Raw genomic sequence first — 14,309 nt, forward strand, 5'->3', positions numbered from 1 at the left:
CACTTTGCGTATATTCTAACAAGACGTAATCAACTTAATCTGCAGCAATGGAGATTTAGGTTGGATATTAGGGGAAAATTCCTAACTGTAAGATAGTTAACCACTGAAATACGTTAATGTTGTGGGATGTGGCTTCCCTGTAGCACCCCCCCTCCCCACTGGCCAAGTGTGGCACTGCCTCAGTTTCCTTTCCTGAGATGGATCTCCTCAGCTCTCTACACACAGGTCAGTGCTGGAGATGTGGCTTAGGTCCCTTCCAGCCCTACATTTCTCTGATTCTATGAACACCATGTTCCATAAAATGTCATGCTTCTTAAAATTAGATTCCAAACCCATTGCCAGGGATGTAGTTGTAAAAATCTACCAGCAAATATCTGTAGTCATTCTGACTGTCAAATTGACATACTTATTGAGTTTATGAAGGAAAACTTGCTAAATTCTTAGTTTATTCTATAATGCCATTGTCATCTAAATGGAATAGTGCCAACTTTTTGTTTCTGAAAGTCTGGATAATGCCCTTGCAAGTGAGACAACCTGATCAGCAAAACTTAGGTGACCTAGCATAAACCACTGTTTACTCAATATGTTCTTTTTGGCTACAACAGCCAAAACATATTTCAGTTTTTTAGAGGGAAACCAGAATCCATTGCTGTGGAGTGCAGGTTCATCCCTGGAAACATACCTGTAAAGCACTGTGAAAAAGCCTTTGGGTACGTCTACACTACGGGATTATTCCGAATTTACATAAACCGGTTTAACAAAACAGATTGTATAAAATCGAGTGTGCGCGGCCACACTGAACACATTAAATCGGTGGTGTGCGTCCACGGTCCGAGGCTAGCGTCGCTTTCTGGAGCATTGCACTGTGGGTAGCTATTCCGTAGCTATCCCATAGTTCCCGCAGCCTCCCCCGCCCCTTGGCATTTCCGGGTTGAGATCCCAGTGCCTGATGGGGCAAAAATCATTGTCGCGGGTGGTTCTGGGTACAGCCTCACCCCTCCCTCCCTGAGCAGCAGACAACCGTTTCGCGCCTTTTTTGCTTGGTGAACTGTGCAGACGCCATAGCACAGCAAGCATGGACCCTGCTCAGCTCAATACCGCAATCGTGAATGTTTTAAACACCTCGCGCACTCTCGTGCAGTCTGTGGTGAACCAGGACCTTCAATCCGAGGCGAGGAGGAGGCAGATACGGCAGCGCGGCGATGACAGTGATGAGGACGTAGACACAGAATTCTCTCAAACCGCAGGCCCCTGCGCTTTGGAGATCCTGATGGTAATGGGGCAGATTCTATCCATTGAACGCCGATTTTGGGCCCGGGAAACAAGCACTGACTGGTGGGACCGCATTGTGTTGCAGGTGTGGGACGATTCCCAGTGGCTGCGAAACTTTCGCATGCGTAAGGGCACTTTCATGGAACTTTGTGACTTGCTTGCCCCTGCCCTGAAATGCCAGAATACCAAGATGAGAGCAGCCCTCACAGTAGAGAAGCGAGTGGCGATAGCCCTGTGGAAGCTTGCAACGCCAGACAGCTACCGGTCAGTCGGGAATCAATTTGGAGTTGGAAAATCTACTGTGGGGGCTGCTGTGATGCAAGTAGCCAAAGCAATCACTAAGCTGCTGCTACGAAAGGTTGTGACTCTGGGAAACGTGCAGGCCATAGTGGATGGCTTTGCTGCACTGGGATTCCCTAACTGTGGGGGGGCGATAGATGGAACCCATATCCCTATCTTGGCACCGCAGCGCCAGGGCACCCAGTACGTAAACCGGAAGGGGTACTTTTCAATGGTGCTGCAAGCACTGGTGGATCACAAGGGACGTTTCACAAACATCCACGTGGGATGGCCAGGGAGGGTTCATGACGCTCGCGTCTTCAGAAGCACTACTCTGTTTAAATGGATGCAGCAAGGGAATTACTTCCCAGACCAGAAAATAACAGTTGGGGATGTTGAAATGCCTGTCGTTATCCTGGGGGACGCAGCCTACCCCTTGATGCCATGGCTCATGAAGCCATACACAGGCAGCCTGGACAGTGGTCAGGATCTGTTCAATTACAGGCTGAGCAAGTGCAGAATGGTGGTGGAATGTGCATTTGGCCGTTTAAAGGCGCGCTGGCGGACATTACTGACTCGCTCAGACCTCAGCCAAACCAATGTCCCCTATGTTATTGCTGCTTGCTGTATTCTCCACAATCTCTGTGAGAGTAAGGGGGAGACCTTTATGGCGGGGTGGGAGGCTGAGGCAAATCACCTGGCCGCTGATTACGTGCAGCCAGACACCAGGGAGATTAGAAGAGCACACCAGGAAGCGGTGCGCATCAGAGAAGCTTTGAAAACAAGCTTCATCAATGGCCAGGGTACAGTGTGACTGCTGTGTTTGTTGATGAACACCCAACCCCCTTGATTGACTCAGTCCCTGTAAGCAACTCCCCCTCCCCCTTCGAGTACAGCTTACTTATGCAAATAAAGTCACTCTCATTTAAAAAGCATGAATTCTTTATTGATTCATTATAAAAAGAGGGAGAGAAGTAAGGGTGTGGTTTGGGAGGAGGATAGGAGGGATGGAGAAGGCCATTAAAAAAAATTCACAGTAACGGCAGCCTTCTGGTTGGGCTGTCCACGGGGGTGGAGTGGGCGGGTGCACGGAGCCTCCCCCCACGCGTTCTTACACGTCTGGGTGAGGAGGATGTGGAACATGGTGAGGGTTGAGGGTGGTTATACAGGGGCTGCAGCGGCACTCTGTGATCCTGCTGCCATTCCTGAAGCTCCACCAGACGCCGGAGCATGTCAGTTTGATCACGCAGCAGCCCCAGAGTTGCATCCCGCCACCGCTGATCTTCCTGCCGCCACCGCTGATTTTCCTGCCGGTCTTCCTGCCGCCACCTCTCATCTCGGTTGTCCCTCCTGTCCTCACGTTCATCCCTCCTGTCCTCACGTTCACTGGCCTCTTTCCTGTAATTTGATACCACGTCCTTCCACTCATTCAGATAGCTCTTTCATTGCGTGTAACTTCCATAATATCCGAGAACATCTCATCTCGCGTCTTCTTTTTCCTCCGCCTTATCTGTGCTAGCCTTTGGGATGGAGGAGGGATGGTTGAAAAATTTGCAGCTGCATGAGGGAGAGAAATATTTAGAAAGATACATTTTACAGAACAATGGTTATACTCTTTCACAGTGAACAGCACTATTCACCTAGCACATGTGATTTCCCTACAAGGTCGCATTTTTCATCTTAATAGTGAGTGCTTGCAGCTCTGGAGTTACAGATCTCACTGACACAGGTCCGGGCATCAGAATTCAGCTTGCATGTGGCCATGGTAAGCCACTGTCTTTCGGCTTCTGTAGTGATTTACCCCTCCCCCCCAACGCATGGCTAATACCACGCTAGCTCCCTGCTAATCAACAGCCTTCCCACCCCCCCACCCACTGCGTGGCTGGTAGCTTGGGGAAGATCGCCGGTGACCAAACACAAAAAAGATCATCGGCATTTCACTCCTCCCCTCCCCCCGCTTCACTACGTGCAGGAAAGTTTTTTTTTAAGCTGCTGCAGTCCACGAACCCAGTAGAAAAATGGCCACCCCCCTTACTTAAATTCCTGATTTTTAACCAGGTTATCCTGAACGATATCACTTTGCTGAGGATAACAGAACAAGATAAAGAGCGGATGCTTCTTGAATGCCAGCAGTCACCGGGACCATACGCTGCTATGCTTTGCCACGCAATGATACCTGATTACTTGCTACATGCATGGCGTGTTAAAGTGTCCTACCATGGTGGGCGGAACAAGGCTGCCTTGCCCAGAAACCTTCTGCAAAGGCTTCTGGAGTACCTACAGGAGCGCTTCATCGAGATGTCCCTGGAGGATTTCCTCTCAATCCCCGGACATGTTAACAAACTTTTCTAAGTAACTATACTGTCTGCGAATGCATCCCAAGTCCTCAGGGCAAATCAATCATTAAAAAAGGCTTGCTTAAAAAACAATGTTTTCTATTTGCAAAGGTACACTCACCAGAGCTCCCTTCCATGGCGTCATTGTCTGGGATAGTTGCTTGTGAGGGCTGGGAGGAGGGTAATTCCGTCAGGGTGATAAAAAGCTCCTGGCTGCTGGGGCTCACGGAGTGCTGTGTGCTCTCTGCTAGGTCTTCCTCCTCTTCTTCATCTTCATCTTCCCCGTCTGCATAATCCTCAGCCATGGCAGAGATTACAACCCCCACCTCGGAATCCACGATCAGGGGTGGGGTACTTGTGGCGCAGCCCCCTAAAATTGCATGCAGCTCAGCATAGAAGCGGCATGTTTTTCGACCTGCCCCGGACCTTCCGTTTGCTTCTTTGGTTTTCTGGTAGGCTTGTCTGAGCTCCTTAACTTTCACTCTGCACTGCACTGAGTCCCTGCTGTGGCCTTTATCCGTCATAGCCTTAGAAATTCTTTCAAATACTTTTTCATTTCGTCTTTTGGAACGCAGTTCTGTTAGCACTGAATCCTCTCCCCATATAGCGATCAGATCCAGTACCTGCCGTGCAGTCCATGCTGGGGCTCTTTTTCAATTCTCAGGAGACTGCATTGTTACCTGTGCTGATGAGCTCTGCGTGGTCACCTGTGCTGATGAGCTCTCTATGCTGGGGAAGCAGGAAATGAATTTCAAAAGTTCGCGGGGCTTTTCCTGTCTACCTGGCCAGTGCATCCGAGTTCAGAATGCTGTCCAGAGCGGTCACTGGTGCACTGTGGGATACCGCCCGGAGGCCAATACCGTCGATTTGCGGCCACACTAACCCTATTCCGATATGTTAATCCCGATATTAGCGCTACTCCTCTCGTCGGGGAGGAGTACAGAAACCGATTTAAAGAGCCATTAAAATCGATATAAGGTGCCTCCTAGTGTGGCGTTAAATCGGTTTTACGCTCCTAAAACCGATTTAAACGCCTAGTGTAGACCAGGCTTTTGTCAGCATCCTTTGCTAGTGGTGGTTTTAATTTGCCCACAAATTAGACCCTTATGCTTTCAGAAATAAAAACAGTTTTTACTTTAGACAGAGAATGAGAGAAGACCCCACACATGACAGATGCCAATCATATTTCGTGATGTATAATTAGATGACACTCACTGTGTTCTTTAAGATCAAATCACTCATTATCACTAACTCAAAGTTATACATTCTGTCAAGCAGGGTGGGAATGGAGATTATCTGAGTAAAGATATATTTTTGTTCTAGTTTAAAGGAGATGTGAAATCTAAATAACTCCCCCCAAAGATTAGGGGGGGAGAGAAAGAATCAATCCATTCATTTAAATGAGGCCACTTGCAGAATAAGTAAGGGTGCCAAAACTGGACCTTTAATTGTACTCTGGCTAAAGTACCAGTGGGCTAAATACCAGAGGCCACTCACCTCCATTACTTCTGTGGAGATGAGCTTCATTTTGGATGTCAGGTAACAAGAAAACATAAAATCATCACTGATAAAGTTTGCAGATGACAAAGGAACAGGGGGAGTGGTCACTGATCTGGATTGCTTGGTAAGCTGGGCACAAGCAAACAATGTGCATTTTAATATAGCTAAATGTAAATGTATACATCTAGGAACAAGAATGTAGTCCATACCTATAGGATTGGGGGTTCTATCCTGAGAAGCAGTGACTCTGAAAAAGATTTGGGAATCAAGGTGAATAATCAGCTGAACACAAGCTCCTAGTGCGACACTATGGCCAAAGGAGCTAATGTGATCCTTGGATGCATAAACAGGAGAATCTTGAGTAGAGAGGTTATTTTACCTCTGTAATTGACACTGATGCGACACTGCTGGAATACTATGTCCAGTTCTGGTGTCCACAATTCAGGAAGGATGTTGCTGAATTGAAGAGGGTTGAGAAAAGCGCCGCAAGAATGATTAAAGAATTAGACAACATGCTTTATAGTGATAGACAAAGAGGTCAATCTATTTAGCTTAACAAAGATATGGCCCGGGGTGTCTGAATAGAGTCTATAAATACCTATTTTTAAGAAAGGAAAAAAAAAGTGATCTGCCTAACTCCAGCCCTGTTAGTTTGACATCTGTAGTATGCAAGATCTTGGAAAAATTTTTGAAGGAGAAAGTAGTTAAGGACATTGAGGTCAATGGTAATTGGGACAAAATGCAACATGGTTTTACAAAAGATAGATCTTGCCAAACCAACCTGATCTCCTTCTTTGGGAAGGTAACAGATTTCTTAGACAAAGGAAACCCAGTGAATCTAATTTACCGTGATTTCAGTAAGGCATTTGATACGGTTTCACGTGGGGAATTATTAGCTAAATTGGAAAAGATGGGGATCAATATGAAAATTGAAAGATGGATAAGGAACTGGTTAAAGGGGAGACTACAACGGGTCATACTGAAAGGTGAACTGTCAGGCTGGAAGGAGGTTACTAGTGGAGTTCCTCAGGGATCGGTTTTGGGACCAATCTTATTTAATCTTTTTATTACTGACCTTGGCACAAAAAAGTGGGAATGTGCTAATAAAGTCTGCAGATGACACAAAGCTAGGAGGTATTGCCAATACGGAGAAGGACCGGGATATCATACAGGAAGATCTAGATGACCTTGTAAACTGGAGTAATAGTGATAGGATGAAATTTAATAGTGAAAAGTGCAAGGTCATGCATTTAGGGTTTAATGACAAGAATTTTTGTTATAAGCTGGGGACACATTAGTTAGAAGTAACAGAGGAGAAGAAGAACCTCGGAGTATTGGTTGATCACAGGATGACTACGAGCTGTCAGTGTGATATGGCCGTGAAAAAAAGCCAATGTGGTCTTGGGATGCATCAGGCGAGGTATTTCCAGTAGAGATAAGGAGGTGTTAGTACCGTTCTACAAAGCACTGGTGAGACCCCATCTGGAATACTGTGTGCAGTTCTGGTCTCCCATGTTTAAGAAGGATGAATTTAAACTGGAACAGGTACAGAGAAGGGCTACTAGGATGATCTGAGGAATGGGAAACCTGTCTTATGAAGGGAGACTCAAAGAGCTTGGCTTGTTTAGCCTAACCAAAAGAAGGCTGAGGGGAGATATGATTGCTCTCTATAAATATATCAGAGGGATAAATACCAGGGAGGGAGAGGAATTATTTAAGCTCAGTACCAATGTGGACACAAGAACAAATGGATATAAACTGGCCGTCAGGAAGTTTAGACTTGAAATTAGATGAAGGTTTCTAACCATCAGAGGAGTGAAGTTCTGGAACAGCCTTCTGAGCAGTGGGGGAAAAAGACATATCTGGCTTCAAGACTAAGCTTGATACATTTATGGAGGGGATGGTATGATGGGATAGCCTAATTCTGGCAATTAATTGATCTTTGACTATTAGCGGTAAATATGCCCAGTGGCCTGTGATGGGATGTTAGATGGGGTGAGATCTGACTTAGTGCAGAGAATTCTTTCCTGGGTGTCTGGCTGGTGAGTCTCACCCACATGCTCAGGGTTTAGCTGATCGCCATATTTAGGGTCAGGAAGGAATTTTCCTCCAGGGCAGTTTGGCAGAGGCCCTAGGGGTTTTTCACCTTCCTCTGCAGCGTGGGGCATGGGTCACTTGCTAGAGGATTCTCTGCCCCTTGAAGTCTTTAAAGCACAATTTGAAGACTTCAATAGCTCAGACATAGGTTAGGGGTTTAATACAGGAGTGGGTGGGTGAGATTCTGTGGCCTGCGTTGTGCAGGAGGTCAGACTAGATGATCCTAATGGTCTCTTCTGACCTTAAAGTCTATGATTCTATGAATAACTATTTGATAATGGGCTCTTCAGTCCAGTAGAGAAAAATATAACATGATCCAATGTCTGGAAGTTGAAACTAGATAAATTTAGGCTGGAAATAAGAAGTAAATTTTTTAACAGTGAGAATAATTAATTATCAGAACGATTTACCATGGGTTGTGGTGGATTCTCCATCACTGGCAATTTTTACATCAAGATTGGATATTTTTTAAAAAGATATGCTCTAGCCTAGGAATTATTTTGTGGACATTCTCTGGACTATGCTATAAAGGAAGTCAGACTGGATGATCACAGTAGTCTCTTCTGGCCTTCAAATCTGTGAATCTATGAAAAACCGATCGCAGTTGAGCCCCACAGAAGTTCAGAAGAACTTTCCACCATCTCTCTGCAGATCCCGCCTCCTTCCTTTTCTCCTCACAGGGTCTTTGGAGTCTTTTCCCCCAGTGACTACAGTAACTTCCAGGGAGCTATCTGTGCAGGGGATAGTGGATTCTGGGGATCAGAATTCTGTTTGCCTCCACTCCCACCAACACCACGTGCTTTTGGTACTGGCTTAGGGAGGTTGTGACTGATGAGCCCTTCTTCCTCCTCACTTCTTTCGCCTTAGAAGAGTCATTCTCAGTTGCAGTGGCCTTTCTGGGCTGATGGCTCCATTTGGCAGTTATCTGGTACTGTATCTCCTTGCTCCTGTCAGTTGTCGGTCAGCAAGGGGAACCTGCTTCCCCATTTCTCCCCATGCTGGGACATTCCTCCCAACATCATTCCCCAGTGATCCCATTGCCATCTGCAGCAATGGAGGACAGGTTCATGAACTCTGCCTGTGAAACAGGGAATGGGGATGGGGACGTAGGATTTGTTCTGTGGCCACTACAGAGACACATGCAATATCCTCTAACTGCTCTTTGGGCACAGTGTCTGGCCCAGAGGTAAAGCTGGGCTCTAGCTTGGATCGATGCCTGTCGGGCAGCGGAGTCATGATTTAGCCATTCAACTTCAAATGTAGTTTTGCCAAGTGTGGTCTTGGGGATTTGGCCCTTTATAAATATATTTCTCTCTGGAGTTTTGCAAATAACCAATTTTTCAGTTCAGTGGCAGAACCAAAACATGGAAGAACAGAAGAAGTGCTTGTGGTTGTTGTTGTTTTGGGTTCACCCCAAATTAACATTTTTTTCAAAAATTTCAGCAAACTGTAAAAGTAAAAGTAAAAAAAAAATCATTTCAGGATGAACAATGCATTTTATTTGACCTGAAATGAAACATTTTGTTTTCAATGGCTTTTTTACCTATAATTTAAAAAAAAATGAAGTAAAATTCAAAATGAGAAGTTATTTTCAATTGAAAAATCTAAATGTTTCATTTCAAATATGTCAAAAACATTCTTTGACTTTTTCAAAATTTTATTTATTTATTTATTTATTTTCCATCTGAAATAATTTGGCAGATTCACAGTTCAGTAGATCCGAATCTGCCATTTTCATTGAAAAAAAAAAAACCTGAAAATTTTCACCTAGCCCTATTCCTGAGCAATATAGGTTTAATTCTTTTCAAAGTATTTGACAAAGGTCTTCAAAAAATTGTGCATTCCTTGTATTAAAGATCAAACCCTCTTTCTCATTTCAAGATTTACTGTAGTGAATTCTTCAGCATCTTCTTTTGACATTAGATAATTCTATGCACAGCTGTTTAAACACAGTCCACAATGGCTTTATGATTAAGAAATTTCATATCACTTTCTGTTACTGTGCGGATTCATAAAATGCTATTCAGAAATTTTGATTCACCTGATTATGTTTCACAGCTGACAGGCCTGGTGCACAAGTAAAGGTGTAAGGTTAATGGGACATATAAGTTCCAACACTCAAGTGTAATATTTTAAGTAGATGGTGGATGTAAGCGGGTCGGTACTCACCCCTGCCGCGCCTCCTGCTGGGCGGTCCCGGAATGTCCCTCGGTCCGGCCCTGGAGCGCCCCCGGCAGGCTGGTGACCCGCCCGTTCTCTGGCCCCGGCGTCCCTCCCTGGACCCGGTGCCCGCTATCTATAATTGGGTCTCCCCCTCCCAGGGGAACCCCGCGCTACTATCCCCGCCTTGCCTCAGTAGTGGCTACTGACAGTCATGGTCTAGCCCCACACCCTGGGGCAGACTGCAGTATCAGCCCACTCATCACAGGCAAAGGGGGTTTGGACCTGCTGCTTCGTCCTACCCCTGGGCTGCCCTCTGCAACCCACAGTACCTATGGCCCTTCGCTAGGCCGCAGCCTGGGGCTGTCCTGGCTAGAGCTTCCCTGGCTCCTCAGCCTATCCCCCAGCTCTGGTTCACCCTAGGTGCCTTCTCAGCTCCCTAAGCAGCTAGGCCCATCTCTCTCTGGAGCAGAGAGAGACTCTGTCTGGGCTCTGGCTTTCCTGCCTCTTATAATCCCCAGGGCTTCAGTTTGGGGCGTGGCCCCAGCTGCAGCCACTTTCCCCATCAGCCCAGCTCTGTCAGGGCCGCTTTTAACCCCTCTCAAGCCCTGTCAGGCAGCATTACAAAGCCCTCAGGGCCGGAGCAGGGTCCACCCTGCTACAGTGGAATTGAAGAGAAGTCTAAATTTGCACCACAGGTGGTGTACTGTAGCACATTAATGTAAAAATTAGTTTCTGGATTGCAATCTTTTCTCTAAATGTCATACCGTCTGTCTGTACCCCATGATAACAGACAAGTATCAATTAGAGGCCTTGTACTGGTGGTAGGACTAATCTGGTTAGTGTCTGAAAATTGCAAGTTGATCTGAAACTGTATTATATGCACTAAACATAGTTTAATTCCCTTGGTATGATCTCCCCTCACCATGATACGATCCTGTGATATGTCTGAAAATGTGTGTGGAGAGTTTGCCACCACCAGTTGCAATAGTATAATAATAAAAATGGCTATGTTCTATGCGGATAACACTTTTAACATTTTAATATGTAGTACTGAGCTTACTCAGCAATGTGTTCTCATTTGAAAAATACTCTAATTTTTTCGTATAAATGGTTGTTTTGGCATTGGTTGATCTGGCAGAGCTGAATGTGCTTTCTGCATGCTGCTTACTACTGTCAACGACTGGTTGGTGCTATTTGAACCAGACAGACTCAATGTTAAGTTACACCAATCCTTGTACATCAACATGTTAGCATCAGGTCTGAAAGTTCTTTAGTGGGCCATAATGCTAACAGGACCTCTTTCCTTGATGCCATGCCTTGTTCAGCTTTTTCACTAGTCCAAGTCATATCCCACCCACAGCCCAGTGCAAGACTTCTTACATCTTTTCTGACACATTACACACCTCCACAGATAATATGCCCCTATTTGCACTTCCTTCCACTGGAGCAGATGCTGTTGCTCTATTTGGTGCCAGCTCTGAATTTAGCTCAGAGTTTTAAAATGCCAGAACTTGATGATGTGGTATTTTTTGCCTCACACAACATATGTTAAGGATGCTGGCTTGAGTTCAGATGCTGTGAGTCCAACAGTAACCACAGAAGATGTGTGGGAAACAAATAATTATTTTTATGACTGTAAACAGTTATGGATATATTAGTGTCCTGAGTATGGAAAGAAAAATTTCTTGAATTAGATATATTTTTGGATTTAAGAAGATTAACTAAGAAATGTTTCATGTCCCTCCTTTCTCTTCTTTCTTAGGCACACATAGGATGTGATCCTGCCTTTCTTATATTACTTAAATATTCCTCAACTTTAGTATAACCTCTTGAAAGTAAAGAATTACATGTGGATCTCCTTTTGTGTAGAATTTTGTAAATATGGTATTTTCATTTGATGTTTTAAATTATCTTTATTATTGCTTCCAAAATAATTTAATAATCATGTTATATAATACCCTTTATATCAATGAACTTCATCCTGCATTCCTTGTACATAAGGAATGGCAAGAAGAGTCAGCAGGAGTTTTGGATGTGAAAAATTAGTTTAAAGCCTATTTGAATTTCTTTCAAAATGGCAGTTGATACAATGCCACCTCCCTGCAGTCTCTACTCATAGTGTAGGCAGTATGGTACTCGTCAGCTAGTGGAATGGACTAAGGTTGTTTTTATTCTATACTATACTAGGAGCAGTGCTGAATCTAGATTCAAGGAGCCACAACCGGCTTCTTTGTGCCCCTCTGCTGTACCCATCAGGCATTGGGCACAATTGAGAATCTGGGCCAGAGTCTCACCTCTAGGCCACCCAAATCAGTTCTGGACTTTAGTGACTCAAAGTCTTTGCAATCTGATGGTTAATCATTAATCTATGTGAAATGAGATGGTGGTTTTAATTCAGTTCCTGATGGGCATGTGTCCACTTACACCATCAAAGAGGTCTCTTAATGGCATCCTTGTTAACAGCTTTAGTGGAGTGGCCTAAGAACTAATGGAGAGGGAAACTGAGCTATGCTCACTGTTAGGGGAGGTCCTTTGAGATCAAGGACACATTGGTAGCTGTGTGGTGAAGCCTGAACTACTATTGCACATGCTGTAGCTCCTCTATAGATAGATAAAGGACTTCAATCTGCAGGATTGGCAACCTGGCATATTTCACCAGCACTAAATTCACTTTATTTTTAAAATAACAGTTACTTTTCATGGGGGCTGTAAATCTCCAGCTTTATAAGTTTAAAACAGTCTAGTAAGTAGATTTCTCTGCAGTTACTGATGAAGGTATTACAGATGTATTAAGTTATAAAGATATTATATAGGTATTATTATTTAGGCTTGTATTAACACATATAAACTTTTGTATGTATTATTTCTATGTATTTCACGGTGTGCATAATGGGATATAATGAAAGTGGGGCCAAGGCAGAACTGTGTAGCCCCATTGCATAGAAATTTGGGTTTAGTATGTGAATAATCACCTGTTTATCCACACATACACATAGTTCGGGCTTGCTGCTTTCACTATCACCGTGTAAACCCTATGGTTCATTGGGAAGTTTACAGCAGACTTGGCTGAGGAAACACTTGTAGCTATTCTAGTGTGTAAGGCAGCATTAATTTAGGGCAAGAATCTTCAGTGATGTAGGTAGTGCATATCTAGTTATAAGACTAGTGGAAAAGTATGATGTATCATTTAATTTAATTATTTAGGAAATTATCACAAAAACCTCCAGTGTGATTGCTTTATATTTTCTGTTGGCTGGTGCTTTAAAAATATATTTTCTCAACCTAGATTTCTAATGAAGGTCATTTTAATGCACCTCTGAAAAAGAGCTTACCAAAGCATCCAGAGAGAAAATTAGAAGCTGTGAAACCATGAAGTTTACAGTCTGGGGCTCAGTAAACAAAACCTTTATTGGTCTATAAGGCACATATCTATCAGACTGATCTCTATGGGTTTTCTTTTTTTTTTTTTTATCATCCAAAGCTTAAAGATGACCACTCTGGCCTCTTATCCTTAATTAGAAAAAAATCAGTGGGAATGTTGAACATATTTTTATTTTTCAGTGCTAATTAACTTATGGGATGAAGCATTTCTCATCCAGTCAACAAAAGTCCAATTCATAAGTAGCCTCCTTAAACTTCTTGCAAACACCAGCTGAACCATTTCTCATTTCCCCTCCCTCAAAGATTCACTTATCATTGGTATAAATGATCAGGTTTCTGTTGTGGATGTTTCTTTCAAATGGCAGACTTCGGAGATGTTACAGAGAGAATCATCATCCCATGTGTATCTTTTAGAAATTACTGTTTGAATTTGTTGTTGAAAAATTCCCACTGTGTGTGTGTGTGTGTGTGTGTGTAAATGAACTGACCTTCCTGGGGATATACCTTCAGTGTATGTAGTTTTCTTTATTTGTTTTTCTTTGCTAGAGTGATTTCAAGCTCTGAGTGGTGTGGTCGGTCAGTCATTGTCTTAAATATTTACCACCCCTAATTCCTGCAGAGTAGCTGTGATGGGCAATTCTATGAGGCTTCTTTGGTTTCCTGGCCTAAGCGTTACTGGTAGTTGGGAGGGCAGGACTAATTGACCTGTCTGCCACTGTGACTGACAGAAGCCCTTCCCCTCAGTCAGTATGGTGATGTCTTTGTCTTGTTTTCAGTTTGGCCTTTTTGTCCAACAAAGATCTGCCTTCACCTCAATCCCTACTCTGGACATATCTTCACAACAGCCCCGATTCCCTCCCTATTCCAGTCTTCTCTGTGCTGCTCCCTCTCTGCTCTGGGTTCCCATAACTTCCTTCTTGCTCTAGGTTTCCCTCCCTGTATCCCATGCTAATAGTATGTAGCTTTTTGTGCCCTTCTAGTGGCTAGACCACTGTTTCTGATTGTTCATCAATAATAATTTACACTGTGCTTTGCATCTTCAAAGAGCTTTGCAAACATTAACATTAATTCATGTTCACCCCATTATGTAGGTAAGCAAGTAACATGTATTTCAATTTTATAGGTGAGGAAATTGAAGCAAAAAGATTGTGATTTGCCCAAGATGACCTAGTGTAAGTCTTATGCCCAGGATTAGAACACTTTGGCTCACACTTCTGTGCTCCAAACACTAGAGCACATCTTGCACAAAAGACTCAACATTAGGGCTGGTCAAAATAAAAA

General features: G+C 43.9%; 1 protein-coding gene across 1 annotated transcript in view; it reads left to right on the plus strand.

The window, feature by feature from the left end:
• Nucleotides 1–14,309, plus strand: part of MEGF10 (multiple EGF like domains 10) — a 148,309-nt gene that overhangs the window by 50,801 nt on the left and 83,199 nt on the right. The gene's annotated exons all lie outside the window — the stretch shown is intronic.

This window comes from Mauremys mutica, chromosome 6 (assembly GCF_020497125.1).
Source record: "Mauremys mutica isolate MM-2020 ecotype Southern chromosome 6, ASM2049712v1, whole genome shotgun sequence".
NCBI lineage: Eukaryota > Metazoa > Chordata > Testudines > Geoemydidae > Mauremys > Mauremys mutica.